The sequence below is a fragment of the Chenopodium quinoa genome, unplaced genomic scaffold (genome assembly GCF_001683475.1).
Source record: "Chenopodium quinoa cultivar QQ74 unplaced genomic scaffold, ASM168347v1, whole genome shotgun sequence".
In the NCBI taxonomy this organism is placed as follows: domain Eukaryota; kingdom Viridiplantae; phylum Streptophyta; class Magnoliopsida; order Caryophyllales; family Amaranthaceae; genus Chenopodium; species Chenopodium quinoa.
Genome location: NW_018745105.1, coordinates 435,334 through 459,767, shown reverse-complemented (window position 1 = coordinate 459,767; position 24,434 = coordinate 435,334).

The window sequence follows — 24,434 nt, the reverse complement described above, 5'->3', positions numbered from 1 at the left end:
GGTTTTGTTCTGCAGAAAGTCGGACTTTCCGAAACCCAACATTTCCATGGCTTCATTAGTCTATATGAAAATTTGTGTGAACAAGTTCGGGTATCCACTATGAATTCCTCAACTAACGGGCTTAAGCCCCATTCCCCCTCGACGAATCAAGGACTAGTCTCCTATTTAGTCCTCTAGTCAAAGGATTTGCTAGATTTCACTCAAATCTTACATATTATATAGTGATAACACCACTTACCATCAAAGTCCTCACAAACTCATTTCTCACATGAATATGCCTCTTTTTTCCATTATAAGAACTGTTTTTTGCAACACAAATAGCAGCATGTGAATCACAATGTAAAGAAATGGGTGGAGCAAGTCGCCCCTATAATGGAATATCTGCTGATAAGTTTCTAAACCACTCTCCTCTTGCCCGGCCAAGTCCAAAGCAATGAATTCAGACTCCATAGTTAACTAGGTAACAAGGGTGAACATCGGTCCAGACCCGGACGTGAACCGAATTGGACCTGAACCAGTTTATGCAAACTGTTAACGTACCTGAATCTGGCGGTTTGGTTTTGGTCCAGACTTGGAAATTCAGGTTCGGTCCAGGTTTTGATCTGTTTAGACCAGTTTGCTTTTCTTTATTTATAAAGGTTTGTATTGGACCTGTTTCAGGATCTTCTTTTGGACAAACTATTGACCATTATTTTAGACAAAAACATAGTTATCTACTTATTATATACATCAAAACATTATAGTGTAAAACATATTTACAAGTTACATAAAGTATGCTTAATCCTTATCTCCCTTCAATCACACTCTTCAAACAAATCAAACCAACGAGTCTACAAAAATGAATTCATTGTCTACATTGCCACATTGCACATCTAAATCAAAAGAGAAAATATATTATATTATATTGTATTAATAAGTAATAATAAAAAGAATAAGTAAAAGTGCTAAATAACATAACTACCTTTCTCGATTTCCTCCAACTCTTTCAAAGTTTCCTCCACATCAATAGTTAGAAATCCCTTTTCTCTTAACCAATATTGTTAATTATGTTATAATCCCTAAGTCTCAAATTCCTAATCAGTAATCACTAAGCACAAAAGTTATAATCATCTTAACACAAAGACAACATCAATTAATAAGTAATAATAAAATACATGAAACAACCAAGCGCAAGTACGCAACATTGATGAACTAGCCAACTTCCACTCTCCTATCCACCATTGCTCTCATATGATCCTTTTGATCATGTTATAATCCCTAAGTCTCAGATTCCTAATAAGTAATCACTAAGCACAATAGGAAAGAAAATGGATGAAAACTTGAAAAGTGAGCGTAAACATTAGTCTAGTTTTTTTAGTTAGTAAGGTGTAGAGAACACGATCCTTACACTCTCTTAAATAAATAGCCATAGTTTGAAAATGTTGGGGTTTGGTAAGTCCAACTTACCGCGGAAACGACCCCGGCCCAAAGAACCACTCGCAATTAATAAAACCATAAAGCATAACAAATAAACACAAAAGGATAAAATCGGAATTTACCTTTGACGCGTGCTTCGCCCGACCTTATAGGCTCTTACTTGAAAGCTTTATCTCCGAAAATACCGAGCCTCCAACGGTATCCACCCACAAAGGACGAACACCGACTTTTTAGGTCCGCTACCTTGGAGTTAGCAAGGTCCGACCAAAACCCAAGTGATTAAATGAGTTCAAAGGTTTTCACAATGTTGATGCCTTTTTCAACACTCACTCAAGTGATTTTCCCAATACCCCAACTTGGGTATTTATAGGGAAAACAAGAGAGTGAAAAAGCTCTCCCATCAATGTGGGAGAATTTGATTTTTCCATTTTATCTTAAAGCTAAAATAAAATTTATAATCAAACTAGTAATAAATCAACAAGTGGCAAGCTCATGAGAGAGGTTAGGTGAGGACCATTTGGAGGAGGGGGGACCAAACTTGCTCCCCACTCCCCCTCTAAAAACCGGCCAATACACCCCCTTAAGCTCCACTAAAATCGCGCCACATGGCACCACACTTGGGCACCAAGGCATCAAGGTGGGCTGCCATGCGCGGCTGCCAGCAGGCCCAGCACAAGCGTGCGGGCTGCTAGCGCTGCTAACCAGCAAGCCTAGCAGCTTGTGCGGGCTGCTCGTGCTCTCAGCCAGTGAGCCACGCATCAAAGATGTGGGCTGCTGCTCCTTGCGCGCCTTGGCCTAGCGCGGCTAGCCTTGCGATGCTAGCATTGGTGCGCTAGCACGCACCACCCAGCCTAGGCTCGGCTTGGTGCGCATGATAGCCACCATGCTATATCAAATGCCCCTAGCACTCGGTTTACTCGGGGCATTCCGATGCTAGGGGTATTTTGGTCTTATTGATTTATTATTATTTTCATGTCTCGTCTTTTACTATTTTGACTCGACTTCCGACTCTCGGTTTCGACGCTCTAAGCTCGAATTTTCGACGTCTAAATATTTAACACTCGGGCGACTTTTCTTGCGAATTAATTCGTCAAGTCGGTTCGTATATTTGCTAGGGTGTGACCCAAAGGGTTCAGTCAAGATTAAGCTTTAATATTAATTATACATTAATATTACTGATCGGAAGCGGCCTCCACCCAGGCATTTCAGTCACTTTACCTTACTGAATATGTTAGCTTTCTAATAATTCTGAACCCGCTATCAAAATAATACACTTGTTCGAAGGACACCATTCCTTTCAATCTCCCACTTGTCCTTCTGGACAAGTGAGCATTTAGTGTATAGCCCCTTTCCTATTTCTTCGTGTCTCTTCATGAACTATAAGGTAAGATTATTTCGTCATCCTTATTACGTCTAGAAGTGTTTCTCGATTCCGAGTTCAACTGTCAATAAACAGATGATTTTGAAAATCCATCTGAGAACGTCCATGCATTTTTACAGTCTCTCTCTACGAGAGGCCTTGTATACAACAAAGACATCTTCCCTATTTTAGTAGGGTACATTCCCAGTCTTGTAATATAGCTCCTCTTACTGAGAGGACCTAGACGCTTGAGTGTTGCCGTTATAATCCCCCTATTACGGCAGACATTTGACAACATCAAAGCGGACTAGTACTCAAACAAGAGAACTCACAACACTCATGGTCAAGAAAATAGGTTCCGATAGCCATAATGAGAAGTATACTTATGACGATTTTTAATCTCTTAAAGTATTCTCATAGGTAGATCTAGTATGGTTCTAAACCAATACCTGTGCAAATGATTTATGATAATCATGTCCTCGTAGCACAAGAAATAGTGCTACAAGCCAGACTACACACTAATCTCAATTAGTCATTAATCGTCCATCGTTTAAATGACCTCGATTAGGGATAATTTTTTATTATAATATTCAACGTTCACTTAGTAGGTGTTTCCTTACCAAGACTAGTCTTGATACCCTATTTTGAATATTCCAAGAATCGAATGGACACATTATTTAATCCTAAACCATAATAAAATAGCAAACTGAGTAATAAAATATTGCATGAAATTTATATTACTCCAAAACTTGAATGATTTTTCTTAGTGTCTTACATTAAATGTTCAAAATTTAACTAAAACACTAAACAAGGAAATCAAAGCCAGTCTCCTACATGCCTGATTCCCATTGCCTCAACGTGCTTGTTGTGCTTCACTTGAGGCAAAGGTTTAGTAAGTGGATTGGCTACATTGTCATCCGTTCCAACTTTGCAAATTCTAATTTCACCTTCTGATTTCCATTCTTGAATCATTTGAAACCGCCGTTTGACATGTTTGACTTTCTGATGTTCCCTTAGCTCTCTGGCCTGAGAAATAGCTTCATTGTTGTCACAATAGAGGGCTATTGGACCCTTTATGGAGGGTACAACATCAATTTCACCAATGAACTTACGAATCCAAATAGTCGCCTCAGCAACTGCTAAGTACTCGGCTTCAGTTTTAGAATTTGCAGTTGTACTCTGCTTGACACTCTTCCAACTGAGCGCTCCTCCATTTAGACAAAACACATATCCAGATTGTGATTTGAATCGTCTATGTCTTCCTGGAAGCTTGCGTCGGTATAACCTTCAACAACTAATTCCTCTGAACCACCATACGCCAGGAATTTATCCTTGTTCCTTTTCAGGTACTTTAGGATATTCTTGGCCGCGGTCCAATGGGCCTCTCCTGGATCTGATTGGTAACTGCTCGTAGCACTCAAGGCATACGATACATCTGGCCTAGTACATATCATGGCATACATAATTGATCCAATAAGCGAAGCATATGGAATCAGATTCATTCTTTCCCGCTCATCAGGTGTCTGTGGACACTGCTTCTTGCTCAGGGTTATGCCATGCGACAATGGCAGGTGACCACTCTTGGCCCTTCCATGCTAAATCGAGCAAGTACCTTATCAATATAAGTACTTTGACTCAATCCAATCATCCTTTTTGATCTATCCCTATAGATCTTGATGCCTAGTATGTACTGAGCCTCTCCTAAGTCTTTCATTGAGAAACATTTTCCAAGCCAGGCCTTTACAGACTCTAACAACGAAATGTTGTTTCCAATGAGCAATATGTCATCAACATATAAGACTAAGAAGGCGATGTCACTCCCACTGACCTTCTTGTAAACACAAGATTCATCAGGATTCTTGATAAAACCAAACTTACCGATGGCTTCATCGAATCGCAGATTCCAACTTCTGCTAGCTTGCTTTAGTCCATAAATGGACTTCTTAAACTTACAAACCTTCTCAGCATTGTTTTGGTCGACAAAACCTTCAGGTTGTGTCATGTACCCAGTTTCTTCCAAAATACCATTTAATAAGGCGGTTTTGACGTCCATCTGCCATATTTCATAGCTATATTATGCAGCAATCGCTAGGAGGATCCGAACGGATTTAAGCATTGCGACTGGTGAAAAGGTTTCATCATAATCAATACCATGAACTTGTCTATAACCTTTTTCCACCAATCTAGCTTTGTAAATGAATACATTTCATCTTTGTCGGTTTTTATCTTGAAAATCCACTTACATCCGATAGGTGTATAACCTTCGGGTAAGTCAACCAAGTCGCAGACTTGATTTTCAAACATGGAATCCATTTCAGATCTCATGGCCTCATGCCATTTAGCAGAGTCGGTGTTTTCCATCGCTTGCTTGTAGGTTGCTGGTTCATCTCCATCCATAATCAGGATGTCCTCTAATATCTCGATTAATGATCCGTGCCATTTATGGCACCTTTAGGCTATGTTTTCTTTATATTTCTATACTCCTTTGTAGTCGTTTATGTCGTTTGTTTAGAGAATAATGCTATATTGGCGTGTTTTTGTGTTGTTTAGAGAAATGCATGCTTTTAATGGCTTTCTTATCATTTTATTCATTTCTCGGCTATATCTCTTGCTTCTCCGTTTCTTTGTCTTGTTTTGTAGGTACGTCGCGGGCTATATGCATGGGAATTCAAAATAGCACCCACTAGGATCAACATGCACTTTTCGGAATTGAATTTGAGTTTGAAACAAAGGAAAACGAAGGATTGCAAAGTATCAAATAGGACCTTTGTGCATTGTTTTACTCATATCTCAAGTTCTACAGATCGAATTAGGGTGATTTAAGTTGGGTTAGAAACTAGACTTGAAGAGCTTTCCAATAATAGGTCGCACGCCTTCATACGATTCTTAGATCGGAAGTTACAGCCTTCTGACGTTGGCCTTGGAAAACTTCCGCGGGCGCGGGCTACAGTACCCGCAGGCGTGGGGTTGCTGCAGCTCCAAAACTGCCGTATTTGGGCAGTAAGCACCCGCGGTTGTCCCGAGGGCTCCCCGAGGGCACGGGCCTTGGCCCCGCGGGCGCAGGATTGGGCCGCGGGCGCGGCTATCAGGGTGTCCGTTCCCCTCCGCGGGCGCGGCCGATTACTCCGCGGGCGCGGGTTTCTGGGTCTTTTACGATTTTAAGCTTCTTTTCTCCTTTTTTTTATGTAGTTTTTGGTTTCCTTTGTTATTCATTCATGTAATTCTTTAGTTTTAGAATAGTTTTCTCTCTCTTAGGTTGAGAGCTTCTTTCTCTAGATTAGGCTAGATTAGGAGTAGTTTTAGAGAGAGAAAGTGAGGAATTTCAATGGTGATTGAGAGATTGAAGATGCAAGTGTGACAATTGTGTTGGAGATCTTCTTAATTATAAATAAGCATTTCTAAACTCTATCTCATTCAATTGCTTTGTTTAATTTGATGTTTGTTTGGTTTAATTTTGATATTTGATGTTTGATTAGAGTAATTGTTCTTGATATTTTGTTGATTCTTGTTCTCTATAGTTGATAGTTTATTTGATGATGTTGTTTGAGTATTTGTTGGCTAGGAATTAGGTGAAACTTGTATGATTAATTAATTGTGATTAGTTTTGGAATTGTGTTGATTAATTGTTGAGATTAAAGTGATTAGTGAAGGTTTGCATGTGTGTAATTCAATTTGGCCTTGAGAATTATGCTAGATAGCATTATAATTGCTAATGACATGAACAATTGATTTAGGAATTGCAATTATCAATTGGTTTTGATTGTGATTCTCTTAGTTTGTTATTCATAGTGAACCCTAGCTTAACAATTAGGAGATAGCTCTTTGATTCCTATTGATTTCTCTTATCATTTAGTCCTCACAACCTTTGATTGGCATGCTCTTCCCAAGTTGTTGCAATTGACATGATTACTTGTTGATCCCCGTTTCTAGTGTTTTATTTCCTTGGTTACTTGTTTTGTTAGGTGTTAGTATTCTCTCTTACCTTCGTCTTCGACCTAGCTTAGGCGCATAATTGAAAGTGCTTGAACATACCGTTCCTTAGGGTTCGACCTTTGACTTGCCTCTATACTCGTATTTAGGTTTGTTAAGTGTTTATAAATTTAGTTTGACCGAGGGAAGATTAGATAACGACCTAGTTTTTCCCCTCGTCAAAATGGCGCCGTTGTCGGGGAACGGTGTCTTTGTTTGAGTATTTTTTATTGCTTGAGTCTAGGTCTTTGTGTATATTTTTACTTTTATTTGATTTTTGTTTGTTTTGTGAAAAAAAAAATGGCATGTCTATCATTTCCTCAATATAGCAATGAGCCTTTTTGTGAATATTTCATTAGACTTGAGGGATTTTTGGACTATAATTGTTGTAATATTTGGGAGGCTTGTGAGATTTGTTATTTTGGTTTGAATGAGCAAACTAGGGATGAAGTTGAATGTATGCATAATGGTGAATTAGAGCATTGTCAATTGATGATGCTTGGGATTTTTATGTTTGGTTTCCTAGGGATGTTTATGATAGGGGTAATCATGAGTCTAATATTGATATGAAATGTCTTGATTCTTCTAATATTAGCATGAATTCCCATGATTTGTCACATGATCCCTTAAGTGAACCTAGAACACATGATTTCAATTTTATTTCTCCTTTTGTTCATGATAATGAAGTGCAAGCTCAAGTTAATGCTAATGGTGTGTTTCAATATTCTTCATTATTTACCATGCCTTCTTGTGATGTGCTTCATTCCCTTAATGATGAATCTCATGTTATAAATTGTGCCCCCACTCCCCAATGTGATGTATATGCTCATGATCTTAATGTTGATTCTTCCAATATTGGTTGTACTTCTTCTTTTCTTGTTGAGCCTCAACCTTCTACATCTTTTGAATCTCTTGTTGATACATTTGAGTCTCAAATTAGGCGCATTGAGCTTGATAATGAGTTTGGGCCTAGTAAGGAGATGATTCTTAATTCTATGAGAGGTCAATTAGAGATAATGAAAAAGAATGAGGAGCATCTTGAGGAGGGAAAGAGAAGAAAAGATGAGTTAGAAAGCCAATTGTCATCCTTGATGCTTGTTTGTAAAAAATCTCAATTTGATGTGTGTGTTGAGGATGATGATGATGATCATTTTGAACAACCAAGAGTGTGTGAGGATCCTATTGTTGAGCATAGGAGTGAAGGAAAGGGAGTTGAGAGTGATGATGATTATGATGATTTTGTGAATCTAAACTCCTCTTCCTTGGTTGATTATGATGAGTCTCAAGTGTATGAATGTGACTCTTCTATCCATGAGTGTTTGGACTTGTTTGAGGTTATGTCCAATGTGTTTATTGAGAGTCAAATGAAAACCCATAGCCTTCTAAGTGAGTTCATTGATGATGCTTCATGGGAGAGAGATGATTTTGAGTTATATTTGCATCCATTCATGCACGGTTTTGAGGACTTAGGTTTTGAGTTTGTGGAAGGAAAGGTTGTTTATTGTGGTGCAAAGAAGGATGAGGTTGACTCCTTTGGAATTTTTGAGCTTGAGGGAGATGTCGATTGTGAGAGAACTTCATTTGAGGACTCTATGATTGATTTTCATGCCCTCATTGGCGATGTGAGACCTTGTGTTGAGGGAGTCGCGAACCCTTTGCCTATTTCTCATACCCCTTTTTCTCAAAGGTTTGACCACATCCCCTATTGCCCTATTTTTCTCCCTTCCTTTGTTGATAAGCCTATTGGGGACTCCCTTGTCTATGATGATCTTAATTTCCGTCATTCGTCTATTGTTGAGGAAAAGGGTGATGTTGCCACCCAAAAATATTTTAGTGAGGAGGATTTGCCTTTTTCTTTTTCTTTCCATTCTTTTATTCCCCCTTCTTTTTCTTCTTCTTCTCATTTTCTTGTTTTTCCTTTTGATCCTTCTTCTTCTTTCTTTTGGCACCTCCCTTCTCACTTGCGTGCAATGATCTTGTTGCACGTTTTTCTTCCGTCATTTGCCTACCTTCTATCATATGAAATGTGTAGTAGTGCATTTGAAAAGCTCTTGCGATCGTTGCAATATTATTTTACTAGAGCGGTCAAGCTTGGACCTTAAGCAATCCTTTCTCGGGAAGTAACTCGTGTTTTAGAATAGATTTTCTTTTGTTTTTAGAATAGATTTTACCTCATGGAAATTTTTGTGTGCCTTTTGCTAGGTACATGAGTTGATATACTTCGGTGCTTCGATTTGGATCAAGAATCGAGGAAGTTCGACTCCTATTTTTGCTAGCATATGGAAACAAGGTTTAATTCTTGAGAAATTAGCTTTGAAAGGTTAAATTGGGTCATTTGCGGGTATTTACACCCACCTAATATCCGGTAATATCCTTCCTTGCTCTTTCTCTAGTGGATGATGACTTGTTGGACATATGTTGGTTTGTTGGATTGATCTCCTTATTTTCCCCCTCCCATGGATTATATGATTTATGTTTGAGTGTAATATCTCATTCAAGCTTGGGGGAGGGTATTCTATCATGTTTGGTGGGATGTTGATTCATGTATGCTATGCACCTTTGTATATGCTTTTCCATGTTCTTATATTTTGAAAAACTCCAAAAAGATTTTTGTTTCTATCAAGGCAAATTTGCAATGTGTTTTGTTTTGTTCTTGCTTTGGACATAATAACATTTGGACTTGTATAATTGAATGCTTTTCTTCCTAAATGGTAGTGGTGTGCACGGTTTGAGATTACGTTTGGTTGATTCTATGATAAAGCATGCTAAGGTAGTTGTCTAGAACTAGGAGGATCATGAAGCCAGATTCTACTTGTTTGTGGCATGTTTGGTAGTTGCTCCCTATCTTCGATTTGACAACCTTAGTGAGTTTTTGCTACAACCATGTGAGATTTATATTTGTTCAAGCTTTCATCATATTCTTGCATGAGCGGCATGGGGTCCTTGACTTTGCAAGCCTAATCTATAAAACTTGATGTAGGATTCTTAAAACCGAGACCGAGCTATCTAGGGAGGACAAAGGCACCTTTTTCGGGGTGGTATTTTTCATTTTTAGGTTAGTTTGATTCATATTTGTTTTTGGGTTTCCATTTGCCTTCTTGCAACCATTTGAGCCTTATACCTTCTTTTCAAGCCACATCTTTAGTTCTTTGGCCTTTTGTTTCATTTTCTTTCTATTCTTGGTTTTTTGTGAAGCAAATTGATCACGTATGATGGAGTTTGTGGTGGATAAGTTGGAAATTTGGTTTTTATGAGTGCTAGTTTGTGATTAAGTCTTCTTTGTGAATAATGGCAAGTGTTTGAGTAAAAGTCGTCCTTAATCATAAAAGGCATGGACTAATAAATTGCATTATAGAAAAAGCTGTCCGAATTTAGCAAAAGGCGAGGACATTGCAAGTTTAAGTAAAAAAAAAAGAAAAAAAATTTGAAAAAAGTGAAAATTCAAAAATATTTTGATGTATTCTTTTCTCCTTCTAAGCATTGAGGACAATGCTTCATTTAAGCTTGGGGGAGAAGCGTTTACGCTTTTTGTATATATTTCTTGTGAGTATAGCTTCAAATAAGCTTGGGGGTGTTGCTTTTGCTTGGTGATTTCTTGATCGTGTTGTTAAGGATTGATCACCCTTTTGCTTCACTTTTTAGGAAAACCTCCAAATTTTAAATTTTAGCCTACCTTCACCCATTATGCCTTATGTTACAACCTTGGGGAAAGACCTTTCGACCTAGAAAGTTGAGTCACTATTCGGGGGAGGGAATCATGGGTCATTGCCTAAGGAAAGGGGATGCGAAGTCAAGATGTGGAGTAGCCCAAAAATTTGATCTTTTTTCGGTTCCTTCGCGGAATCTATGAGATGCTCACTATGGGGAGATATGAGATTAGTAGGGGGAATGCGGTAAGACCGTTTGGGATGAAAGTGGAGTGTGATAACTAGTTCCTATGCTTAGCATTTTTATGTTTCAATCAACCTTAGGTATCTTATAGCGTGCACTCCCTTACTTGTTTAGAAAGATTTGCATTCATTGTGCTTGTACATTTGCAAAATTCCTTTCATGAACACTTGTTTGCTTTTCTTGTATTTTGTTTTCTTTTTCATGCTTTGCCTTGTTTGTATTATTATGAGAGTTATGGGTAAACTCTTAGGATACCCTTACGAGAGCATCACTCGTCCTCTAGGGCGATCTAGGGGTTTAAATGGCTTGTCTTTAGTTGCTAAAATTGACCGTGATTCCTACAAAAGTGAGTTAGTGTATATACCCATCTTCTCTATTTTTCTCGTTTCTTTCTTTGCTTGAATAATGTCATCATTTTTCCCTTGGGTTGGATTTTGTTTTGCTCGAGGACGAGCAAAAGTTTAGCTTGGGGGAATTTGATCCGTGCCATTTATGGCACCTTTAGGCTATGTTTTCTTTATATTTCTATACTCCTTTGTAGTCGTTTATGTCGTGTTTTCAGAGAATAATGCTCGATTCGCGTGTTTTTGTGTTAGTTTAGAGAAATGCATGCTTTTAATGGCTTTCTTATCATTTTATTCATTTCTCGGCTATTTCTCTTGCTTCTCCGTTTCTTTGTCTTGTTTTGTAGGTACGTCACGGGCTATATAAATGGGAATTCAAAATAGCACCCACTAGGATCAACATGCACTTTTCGGAATTGAATTTGAGTTTGAAACAAAGGAAAACAAAGGATTGCAAAGTATCAAATAGGACCTTTGTGCATTGTTTTAGTCATATCTCAAGTTCTACAGATCGGATTAGAGTGATTCAAGTTGTGTTGGAAACTAGACTTGACGATCTTTCCAATGATAGGTCGCACGCCTTCATAAAATTCTTAGATCGGAATTTACAGCCTTCTGAAGTTGGCCCTGGAAAACTGCCGCGGGCGCGGGCTACAGTACCCGCGGGCGCGGGGTTGCTGCAGCTCCAAAACTGTTGTATTTGGGCAGTAAGCACCCGCGGTTGTCCCGAGGGATCCCCGAGGGCGCGGTCCTTGGCCCCGCAGGCGCGGGCTTGGGCCGCGGGCGCGGCTATCAGGGTGTCCGTTCCCCTCTGCGGGCGCGGCCGATTTCTCCGCGGGCGCGGGTTTCTGGGTCTTTTACGATTTTAAGCTTCTTTTCTCCTTTTGTTTATATAGTTTTTGGTTTCCTTTATTCTTCATTCATGTAATTCTTTAGTTTTAGAATAGTTTTCTCTCTCTTAGGTTAAGAGCTTCTCTCTCTAGATTAGGCTAGATTAGGAGTAGTTTTAGAGAGAGAAAGTGAGGAATTTCAATGGTGATTGAGAGATTGAAGATGCAAGTGTGACAGTTGTTTTGGAGATCTTCTTAATTATCAATGAGCATTTCTAAACTCTATCTCATTCAATCGCTTTGTTTAATTTGATGTTTGTTTGGTTTGATTTTGATATTTGATGTTTGATTAGAGTAATTGTTCTTGATATTTTGTTGATTCTTGTTCTCTATAGTTGATAGTTGATTTGATGATGTTGTTTGAGTAGTTATTGGCTAGGAATTGGGTGAAACTTGTATGATTGATTAATTGTGATTAATTTTAGAATTGTGTTGATTAATTGTTGAGATTAAAGTGATTAGTGAAGGTTTGTATGTTTGTAATTCAACTTGGCCTTGAGAATTATGCTAGATTGCATTGTAATTGCTAATGACATGAACAATTGGTTTAGGAATTGCAATTATAAATTGGTTTTGATTGTGATTCTCTTAGTTTGTTATTCATAGTGAACCCTAGCTTAACAATTAGGAGATAGTTCTTTGATTCCTATTGATTGCTCTTATCATTTAGTCCTCACAACCTTTGATTGGCATGCTCTTCCCAAGTTGTTGCAATTGACATGATTACTTGTTGATCCCCATTCCAAGTGTTTTATTTCCTTGGTTACTTGTTTTATTAGTTGTTAGTATTCTCTCTTACCTTCGTCTTCGACCTAGCTTAGGCGCATAATTGAAAGTGCTTGAACATTACCGTTCCTTTGGGTTCGACCTTTGACTTGCCTCTATACTCGTATTTTTAGGTTTGTTAAGTGTTTATAAATTTAGTTTGACCAAGGGAAGATTATATAACGACCTAGTTTTTCCCCTCGTCAGTTAATACTAAACCAAGATATCTATCAGGTTGAGATCTCAGCCTCTGAGACCTATGTAGGGTAATGGATTGAGCACTTGCATTGTTGGTTTGACTTTGCACATTTTGATCATTTTGACCTGCGTCAATAGATGTTGTTTGAGCACTTTGACTGTCATTCTGATTTTGTTTCTCATCCTCACGAACTTCGTCGAGTTCGATTTTCCTCCCACTTGTCATTTTGGAAAGGTGTTCCTTCTCCAAAAAGACACCATCGCGAGCAACAAACACTTTGTTCTCTAATTTGTTGTAGAAGTAATACCCTTTGGTTTCTTTTGGGTAGCCCACAAAGTAAACCTTGTCAGATTTGGGATGAAGTTTGTCAAAAATCAATTTTTTGACATATGCTTCGCATCCCCATATCTTTAGAAAAGACAACCTAGGAGGTTTCTTTGTCCATAATCCATATGGAGTCTTTTCTACAGCTTTTGATGGTGCACGGTTCAGTGTTAGTGCCACAGTGAGAAGTGCGTGTCCCTAGAAAGAGATAGGAAGATCACTAAGACCCATTGTTGATCGTACCATGTCTAACAAGGTCCGATTTCTCCTTTTAGATACTCCGTTCCATTGTGGAGTTCCTGGAGGTGTCAATTCTGAAAGTATACCCTTTTCTTTCAGATGGTCATCGAATTCTTGGCTCAAGTATTCACCACCTCGATCCGATCGAAGGGCTTTGATTTTCTTGCCAAGATGATTTTCAACTTCACTCTGAAATTCTTTGAACTTTTCAAACGATTCAGATTTATGCAACATTAGGTAGACATAACCATATCTACTATAGTAATCTGTGAAGGTGATAAAATATTGGTGTCCATTTCTTGTGGTTAAGCTCATTGGTACACATACATCAGTGTGTATTAGACCTAATAAGTCTCCTGCCCTTTCTCCCAACTTGGAGAATGGTTGCTTAATCATCTTGCCTAATAAACATCCCTCGCAGTTCTCAAATGATTCTAAATCGAAAGAGTCAAGAACACCTTCTTGTAGAAGTCTCTTGATGTGTTTGATGTTAATGTGGCCAAGACGACAATGCCACAAGTAAGTTTGGTTTGACTCCATGGTCTTAGCTCTTTTATTATTATCATAAACAATTTTGTCTAAACACACAAAAGGTGTAATTTCCATAAATATAAACAAGACATTTAAACAAAAGGTCTTGTGATCAAGGTTTAAAATGACGTCCAACGTCGCAAGATCAAAGTATGGTAGATAAAACTTAACAAGTTTTAGAATTTAGACAAAATACATGAGATTACAAGCTTTCTTTGGAAAGATTTACTTCTTCTTCCACTTTTGTACTCATGACCACTTGAAAAACACCGCTCATTTCGTTCCTGAAGTAAGAGCATAAAATGAGTCAATTTTCCAGTATCTAATACCTTATAAATTGCTTATATTCAAGTGTGTGGATGATACTTGAGATTGAGGCTATCTTTCCTCTTGCATCATCTTCCAGATACTCGCTACATTCTCTTTTGTAGTGGCCTTGCTTACTACAATAGAAGCAGCGCATCTTTGCCTTGTTTTTGAACTCCTTTTTCTTGAGCCTTAGAGCAAACGTAGCCGCCTTGCAAGAGTAGGTTTTCTGGAGCTCTTGGACAACTTCCTTGTAGGACAGTTTGTTCCGATTGTTGGTAAGTCGCATCTTAATTGCAACGTATCCCGAGTAGAGTGAGCTTAAAAGCATATGGGCCGCTTGCTCATCCTCCACTGGTTTACCAATCAGTTCCAAATGGTTAAATAACCTTGTCATCTTTTGCACATGGGATTGAAGTGGTATCCCGGGTCTAAGTCTCGCACTATAGACCCTAGCCCATACTTTTTGCCTTTCTTTGCTAATACATCCATCTTGCGGTGGATTGATCCTCATGTTAGACAATGACCTAGTCACTTCTTCTACGAGTCCATCATAGTTGCCCTTGTCGCTCTTTGTTACCCTCAAATTGACCACATCTTCTGGAGCCTTGAGAAGTACATCCGGAAGGTAGTTAGAGAATTTCTTCTTCCACTATTCCGAAATGGAGTTTTCCATGAGTCGAGAGACTCTCTTGCAATCATAACTCCACTCCTCATGAGCCATATCGCTCATAATCCCTTTTGAGTAGAAACTCGGGATGGGAGTATCCAAGATATGCTCTAGGTAGCAATTGTGGAGGGTCAAACGGAGTTCCTCTTCCCATTCCTTGAAGTTTACCAAATTCAAGCTAAATGATAACTTCTCGGGAAGTTCTGGGAACATAAGATTGTTGTCGATAGTTGAAGACATGATTCTACATTTGAAAGAATTTTGAAATGAAAAAACCATTCATGATATTTAAATAATATTGAATTCATGCATTTTTAATCAAACTTATTTAAAACGTCTTATTCACACATTTAGAGTTGTCCCCCAATTTGGTGAGAATAAGTCGATTCTAAGATCCAAAGAAACAAAGAGTGGTTAAGCATGCTTTGGCTTGTCTTAACACTCAATCTCCTAAGGTAAGCAATGCTTTGCTAATGGCTCCAAGCCACTATTGGTTGAATAAATCGTCGCATCTAATGCTTTCTCAACAATTTATTCACTTTGCCACGACATGTTAGGACTCCATCACTCATACCGTTGAGTACAACCAAAATCAACTTGCATACCCGGTATGCCTTACGCTCCTAGGAGAGGTAGTGATGTCTCGCTTTGGCGTAGCCCACCACTACCCTCGTTCGGCTGGTAAGTGTTGTTTTGGAATGGCAAGTTTTTACTCAATATTTAGGGACGTAGGGTTTCTATGTTGGTTGATTTTAGTGAACTTAATTAATCATCACAACATTCGAAATCCTAAACATGCATCTAACATATAATTCATATACATAAACATATATATATATATATATCGAAAAACATAAATATAGATGCATTTGGCAACTAGCATGACCCCCTTGAGATCTTCAAATCTTCAAAAGGTCTTCATTTACAACTTCATGGCTACGACTTCCAAGAACCTCCATCTTCAAGACTTGACCATAATTAAATGCAACTACTAGTATCTACGATTAGGACTAATCTAAATATTAAGGTACAAAAATAATCAACGGTACGCATACCGTATTTAGATTTACAAAAATACATCACGGATCGCAGTCCGTATTTTCTATCCTAATCGGGCCCCACTAGTTGCCATTTCATAAAACCTGTGAGAGAATATACATTCCATTCATCCATTCACTATTTGTGAATGGCCTATGCATTTTACAACGATAAACAAGTAACAATGCTAAAACACGTGTGAACTAGTAACTAATCTAGGTGGTTAATCCAATTAACACGCCTAATTAAAACTAGTCAAAGTTGTTTTAACCGGTTATGTAAATAAGCGCAATTAACATTTGAAGCTCCCACTAAATTCCGCATCCAACTTAATTAATCCAATTAATTAACCTAGTAATTCCCAAAATTTGTCAAAATAAATTTTGCCAATGTCGCTCAAAATCGAGGCCTAGCCTCCAAAATTTATTAAAATAATTAAAACAAATTAGATTTATAAAATAATTTAAACGACAATTTTTAAGCAAAAAATACGTAGTCCAAAGTGTCTAAGTGCCTAGCACTAAGACATGGAGTGCTCACATTTCGCACAACCGTTTGATACTCAATGAACGTGGGAGTGGGCCCGATGTCGCTAAGCGTTACACCGCCCACATCAGCGAACTTTCACACATCAATAACGTGGCCCTTGATGGCCATGTTGAACGAATTCATTGCACTACATTGCTTCGCAAGCAACGTCTACGCATACCCTTAATTACACGACGCATGCACCAAGTCCCAAGCGATGCACCATGTGCTCATGCCCCCACACCCGCGCCACATTAGCCCCAAGCACCACGCAACACAGCACACACACACGCACATGGCAGCGTGTTGTTACTGTGCTGCTGTCGTTGTGCTGCTGCTTGCGGCCGCGCGCACCAGCCACGGCTTGGCTGCACGCACAGGGCATGGCAGCCACATGTGGACTGCTTATGCCTTGTTTTGCGTGCCATTAGCCTCGGGATTTTGATCCCAATTTTGCGTGACATAATTATTAATTCTAAATTAATTTTAGAACTAATTCATTTGAGCAAAATTAAAAAATTTAAATAAGTCTAACTTAAATAAAATTTTTAAAGTGCATGTAACCAAAATAATTCCCAAGAAACATTCTTTAATTAAATTGGTTTAACTTGGTGCAACAAAAATAATAGGGCAATTACTCACTATTAATTTAATTAATTTAAATTAACCTTGAGTTTTTAACAAAATAAGAGGGAGTTGGAAAAATGAACATAAGTTCAATAAAGATTCCAAATTTAATACTTGTGAGTCCTTGAAAAATTATATCTTCCAATATGAAGATAAACAATTTTTCAATCACAAAGTTTCAAACTTTATGATTCCAATCAACTAAAAAATGATTAAATCAACAAAGTTTAACAAAAAATTTATGGAATTTAGTAATATAAAGTTTCAATCACTTAACATAATTAAAGATTGAATCTTTAATACTTGGAAGCCTCAAAGAACAACAATTTCACACTTAATGCAATTAGTTTGCAATTATGTGAAAAATAAAACCAAGCATTCAAGCACAAATTACTACCAAGTAGTCATGCCTAAAGAGGTTTAAAATTGCATATAAAATATGTATTGAACCAATTACATAACCACCATAAATATGCAATTAATTTTCAAGATTAGAAAGACTTAAAATTTTTCGTAAAAACGAAAAAACCCTCGAAAATAGCATTTCTGGTCGTTTTTTTTTTTTGCTAAAATCCTTATTCTAGAAGGGAAAAACCATTTCCAGAACACATTTTCCACCCAAAATTCACTATTTTTAGGTCGAAATCTGGGTTCGGGGATGAAGGTAGCATAAATACGAGGTTAAAATTGATAATACGAGCTACTAATCTAATTAACAACTTAAACCAGAAAGCCATAAAAATCACCTTGAAAAATATTATGATTTTAAAAATAAACGAACGTGGCTCTGATACCACTATTGGGGTTTGATAAGTCCAACTTACCGCGGAAACGACCCTGACCCAAAGAACCAATCGTAATAAATAAAACCATAAAGCAAAACAAATAAACACAAAAGGATAAAATCGGAATTTACCTTTGACGCGTGCTTCGCCCGACCTAATGGGCTCTTACTTGAAAGCTTTAGCTCCGAAAATACCGAGCCTCCAACGGTATCCACCCACAAAGGACGAACACTGACTTTTTAGGTCCGCTACCTTAGAGTTAGCAAGGTCCGACAAAAACCCAAGTGATTAAATGAGTTCAAAGGTTTTCACAATGGTGATGCCTTTTTCAACTCTCACTCAAGTGATTTTCCCAATACCCCAACTTGGGTATTTATAGGGAAAACAAGAGAGTGAAAAAGCTCTCCCATCAATGTAGGAGAATTTGATTTTTCCATTTTATTTTAAAGCAAAAATAAAATTAATAATCAAAATAGTAATAAATCAACAAGTGGCAAGCTCATGAGAGACGTTAGGTGAGGACCATTTGAAGGAGGAGGGGACCAAACTTGCTCCCCACTCCCTCTCCAAAAACCGGCCAACACACCCCCTTAAGCTCCACTAAAATCGCTTCACATGGCACCACACTTGGGCACCAAGGCACCCAAGGTGGGCTGCCATGCGCGGCTGCCAGCAGGCCCAGCACAAGCGTGCGGGCTGCTAGCGCTGCTAGCCAGCAAGCCCAGCAGCTTGTGCGGGCTGCTCGTGCTCTCAGCCAGCGAGCCACGCATCAAAGATGTGGGCTGCTGATGAGAGCTGCTGCTCCTTGCGCGCCTTGGCCCAGCGTGGCTAGCCTTGCGATGCTAGCATTGGTGCGCTAGCACGCTGATGTGTCCATTTTATATAGTATTTTACCCCCGTCCCTTGGTCATAATTAGTAGTGTTTTTGGCTCTTTAGAGCCACTTTTATTACTAATTGGTGTTTTCAAGTGTTTTCGTAGATTTGGTTGACTTTTGCAGGGATTTATGCTTTTGGAGTATTTTCCCGAGATAATTTGGAGCAATCACGAGCATTGGAGAAGCACGACCAGATTCAATAGCCCAGGGCCGGTTAGAGACATCGAACCGGTGATTAAGGGCTCGGTATAGGTGATACCGGGGCATTTGGACCGAGTATTCAAGACCCAAAGAGGAAACCCAGATTGGCCCGAAGAATTGGAGCCCAATCGAAGTCCAAATAGTGGCCCAAATGAGCCGCCCGGCCAAAGAGGCTGGCGCTCAGAGGCGCGCCCGGACGGGCGGGAGAAGCTATGGCTGGCGCCCGGTGACGCGCCCGGCCGGGCGCGAGATTGCTATTAGAGACAAAAAGGCGCGCCCGATCGGGCGATGCCTCGCCCGATCGGGCGCGTGTATTTTTAGGAGACGATTAGCGTCGTTTTAATTTGCTTTAGTTTAGGATTTTTGTACGGAGTATAAATACTCCTCCGTAATACGATTTTAGTACCTTCTTTCTTAGATTTTCTCTCTCTACTTAGTATTCTCTCTCTCTTAAACTCTCTCTAAACCTTTGTTCTTAATTCTTTCATTAATTCCAGATTTATTTTGGTAACGATTTCTTTTCCCTTAATCTTAGTTGTTGATTTTATTCCTTTCATCATAATTTATTTTATTACTTTGATTAATTTAGTTTTTAATATGTGTGAGTAGTTTAATTCCTAGGGTTTATGGGGATCTAATGAATAATATGAAGGGGTAAATTATTGTTGTTGATTATCAATGCTAGATTAATTTCCTATTGATTGATTTAATGCTTTGTGCCTAGATTAGGCCTATCTTTTATGCATGAGTTTGGCAATATTGATTCAACTATCGAGAGATGAGAATTAATGTTTAGGTCTAGTTTCAATAGACAAGTTAATTTATAAATGGTTAAGTCAAGATTCGAGAGATGAGATTTAATACCGGTAAATTAATTGTGTGATTGTAGTACGTAGCGAGAGCCCTTTACAATTTGGTTAATTGATGCATTGATGATTGACTATTATTGATAATTGGTATTGCATGATGATTTCTTATTGGATTGTTTTAATGTTTTACAATTGCGGCTTGTAAAAGTATAGCAATATTAAATTGATGAATCGAGCAGATGTTAATTTGATATTAAAGGCTATTTTCAATAAGAACTTAGATCTAGTAAATTGCGAGAGCCTGTTAGATCTTTGTTGATTAATAAATTGCGAGAGCCTGTTAATCATGTTATTTATGCAATGTCAATGATTGATTACTATGTTTTACCCTGGAATATTATTTATTGGTGAACCTATGCCCTAGATCCTTTTATATATTGTTTTCTTCTTATTCTCAACCTTAGTAGTTTAGTTTCTTACTTAATTATACATATTGGTTACTTAAATAATTTAGATTATATTAATTAATTAGGAGTAAAAAGACTTGTTTCCCTGTGGAGATCGACCCTACTTCCCTATCTACTTTAGTTAGAGGACTTAGAAATTATTTTTGATTAGGGGATACGACTTTACCCTGTCACACGCACCAGCCAGCCTAGGCTCGGCTTGGTGCACATGCTAGCCACCATGCTATATCAAATGCCCCTAGCACTTGGTTTGCTCGCGACATTCCGATGCTAGGGGTATTTTGGTCTTGTTGATTTATTATTATTTTCATGTCTCGTCTTTTACTATTTTGACTCGACTTCCGACGCTCGGTTTCGACGCTCTAAGCTCGAATTTCCGACGTCTAAATATTTAACACTCGGGCGACGAATTAATTTCTTCCGAATTAATTTCTTGCGAATTAATTCGTCGAGTCGGTTCGTATATTTGCTAGGGTGTGAGCCGAAGGGTTCAGTCAAGATTAAGCTGTAATATTAATTATACATTAATATTACTGATCGGAAGCGGCCTCCACCCAGGCATTCCGATCACTTCACCTTACTGAATATATTAGCTTTCTAATAATTATGAACATGCTATCAGAATAATACACTTGTTTGAAGGACACCATTCTTTCAGAAAATTCAAATCCCCATTTTTCTCCCACTTATTCAACATATTATACATGGAAGCAATCTCACTCAAACCCCTATTACTTGTCATATAATGAGAGTTAGAGATACGTTTAGTCAAAACATAGAACACCTTCAAAAACAAAGTCAATCTCTATACTTTTTTCCAATCTTCTTCTTCGGGAGGTCTTTCATTATCATTCAAATCCTCTCCATCGGGAAGAGATAACCCACTAAAAACACGCTGAAATTTCAAAGTCGTGTCCAACATTGTGCATGTAGAATTCTAACGATTAGGAACATCAAAAGACAAGGAATCTTTGGAATATTTATTTGTTTTTTGCACAAGATCTTTGAACCTAGATATTTTAGCGGGAGAGTTTTTCACATATTTCACGACATTTCTAACTCCATCAATGCATACATCACGTTGTTTGATTCCATCCCACACAATTATATTAATGATATGATCAATGCATCTAACATGAAGATTTTTTCATAATTAATACATCTGGTTCCGCTAACCATTCTACTTAAGTGCATACAAGCAACATCATTTGAACAGGCATTATCAACAGTGATAGTAAAAATCTTATCCTCAATACCCCCAATTCTCTAAACATGCCTCAACGGCTTTTCCAATAGCCTCTCCTTTGTGACCTGATATTGGACAAACATATGTTATCTTTTATGCAATTTCCACTCACTATCAATAAAATGAGCTATAAGACACATATAATTGATTAGTTATATTGAGTGATATGAAATAAACAAGGAAAGACAAGTAAAAGGAAGGAGAAATCAAGTAACAACAAGTTCAAACCAACAAACCAAGATAAACCTATCTCAAATTCACAAAGATAGATGAAATAGGGGTCTTAATCAAAGCCAACACCAAGTAAAGCTAGGATTAAGGTGTAACCACAAAGATTACAAGAGATGCAATCACAAAGAAAGCAAGATAATCACAAAGATTATGGTAGAGAGAGAAAGTCTCTTGATTACAAAGTTCAACAAAAATTAAAATGCAAAAACGTCTTAAAACAACTTAAATAGTTCGCACAAACTGACAGAAAAACGGGAGAAGGTTCGGCCGAACTCTGGGTAAGTTCGGTCGAACTTGTGGGTAGGTTCGGTCAAACCTTTGGAGTTCGGCCACTCCTGCCAAGATGCAAAAATCAGGTCTGAAACTGCCTTAATGTTCGGGCGAACCACAGTGTAGGTTCGGCCTAACTCCCCTGCTCCTGGACAGCTCAACTTCAAACGTTCATAACTTCTTCGTTTCTTGCTCAAATTTGGCATGTGACCAGTCGCTGGAAAGCTCTTGAACTCTAATTTCACTCCAACTTGAATCACCTAAAAATTCCTTGTAACAAAGGAGATATGGCTGAAAGACGTAGTTGCATCATATATTGATAAGCTTCTTGCCTTCAAGTGTGATGATGGTTAGCCCCGAAAGGTGACCTCCAAGGAGCTTGGCCCGACTTCGTGTCACGACACGTGGCATGTCTTCCACTTCTTCCACTAAGTTCCATGCACCCGCGTCAAACCCCTCCTCTTCAAAAGGAATTGCCCTCAATTTTGGATCATCATCACCAATATCATCTTCAAAGAGAAAAGAAGCAAGATCACCAACATTAAAGGTAGCATGAACACCAAAGTCTCCCGGTAGTTTGAGCTTATAAGAATTAGATCCAACTCTCTCCACAACTTCAAAGGGGCCTTCAGATCTTGGCATGAGCTTGTTCTTCCTCTTAGCCGGGAATCTTTCCTTCCGAAGATGGAGCGACACAAGATCACCTACATTGAATTCCCTTGGCTTCTTGAATTTGTTTGCCCTTGCCTTGTAACTCTCATTTGCCTTCTCAATTCTCTTCTTGACATCTTCATGAAGCTTTTTCATCGTTTCAACTCTATCTTTTGCCTCAAAGCTCAACTCCTCTTGAGGGATACTAGGCAATAAGTCAAGTGGTAGGCGGGGATTAAAACCATACACTACTTCAAATGGTGTTTTCCTGGTAGCTATGCAATGAGAGCGGTTGTAAGCAAATTCAACTTGAGGTAGCTTAAGATCCCAATCTTTCATGTGTTTTCTAATGATAGCTCAGAGAACGGTGGACATGGTACGATTAGTCACCTCGGTTTGGCCATCGGTTTGAGGGTGACTAGAGGTACTAAACAAGAGCTTGGTTCCCACTAACTTCCACAAAGTCTTCCAAAAGTAGCTCAAGAACTTAGGATCACGGTCCGACACAATACTTTTTGGAATACCATGAAGCTTCACCACTTCTCTAAAGAACAAGGTAGCCACATGAGAAGCGTCATCGGTCTTATGGCAAGGAATGAAGTGAGCCATCTTGCTAAAATGATCAACCACAACAAACACGGAATCATTTTGCCTTTGAGTGCGAGGGAGAGCAACCACAAAATCCATCCTAAGATCATCCCAAGGGTGACTAGGGACCGGAAGAGGAGAGTAGAGTCCTTCACGGAATTGACTCTTAGCCTTATGACAAGCCCCGCAACGAGCTATCACATCTTGCACATCACCAAACATCTTGGGCCAATAAAAATGCTCTCGAAGAATGTCATATGTTTTCGCAACCCCAAAGTGTCCGGCTAGCCCTCCTTGATGAGCTTCTTTAACAAGCAACCGTCGATGAGAGCATTTCGGAACACAAAGTTTGTTTCCCTTGAAAAGGAAACCCTCTTGCACCATGAAAGAGCCATCGACCCCTTCCTCACACTTCTTCATCAACCCACCAAAATCCTCATCATCGTGATACAACTCTTTAAGCAACTCAAACCCTAAAAACTTCGCATCAAGAATAGTGATCATACAATGCCTCCTAGAAAGAGCATCGGCAATACCATTGCTCTTCCCTTCCTTGTACTTAGAAGAGAAAGTGAGCGATTGGAGGAATTCAACCCATTTGGCATGCCTTGCATTGAGTTTATGAGAACCATTGATGTACTTGAGAGATTCATGATCGGAGTGTAATACAAATGCTCTAGGCCTCAAGTAATGTGACCAATGATCAAGAGCCCTCACAATAGCATAGAACTCCTTGTCATAGGTACTATACCTCATTCTTGCTCCACTAAGCTTCTCACTAAAATAGGCAATTGGCCTCCCTCCTTGCACAAGAACCGCTCCAACTCCAACCCCACTAGCATCACATTCAACTTCAAAGGATTTATCAAAATTCGGAAGAGCTAAGATTGGAGCCTCACACAACTTCTTCTTGAGGGTCTCAAAATCCCTTTGAGCCAATGGTGTCCACTCAAAAGTACCCTTCTTCATGCATTCGGTCGCCGGGGCCAAAATAGTGCTAAAATTCTTCACAAACCTTCGATAGAAGGAAGCTAGACCATGGAAACTCCTAACTCGAGTGAGAGTAGAAGGAGTAGGCCAAGATTGAATGGCCTCCACTTTACTAGGGTCCATTGAGATCCCTACATTTGAAATCACATAACCAAGAAAGACAATACTATCCACCATAAAAGTACATTTTTCCAACTTGGCAAAAAGCCGCCTACTTCTCAA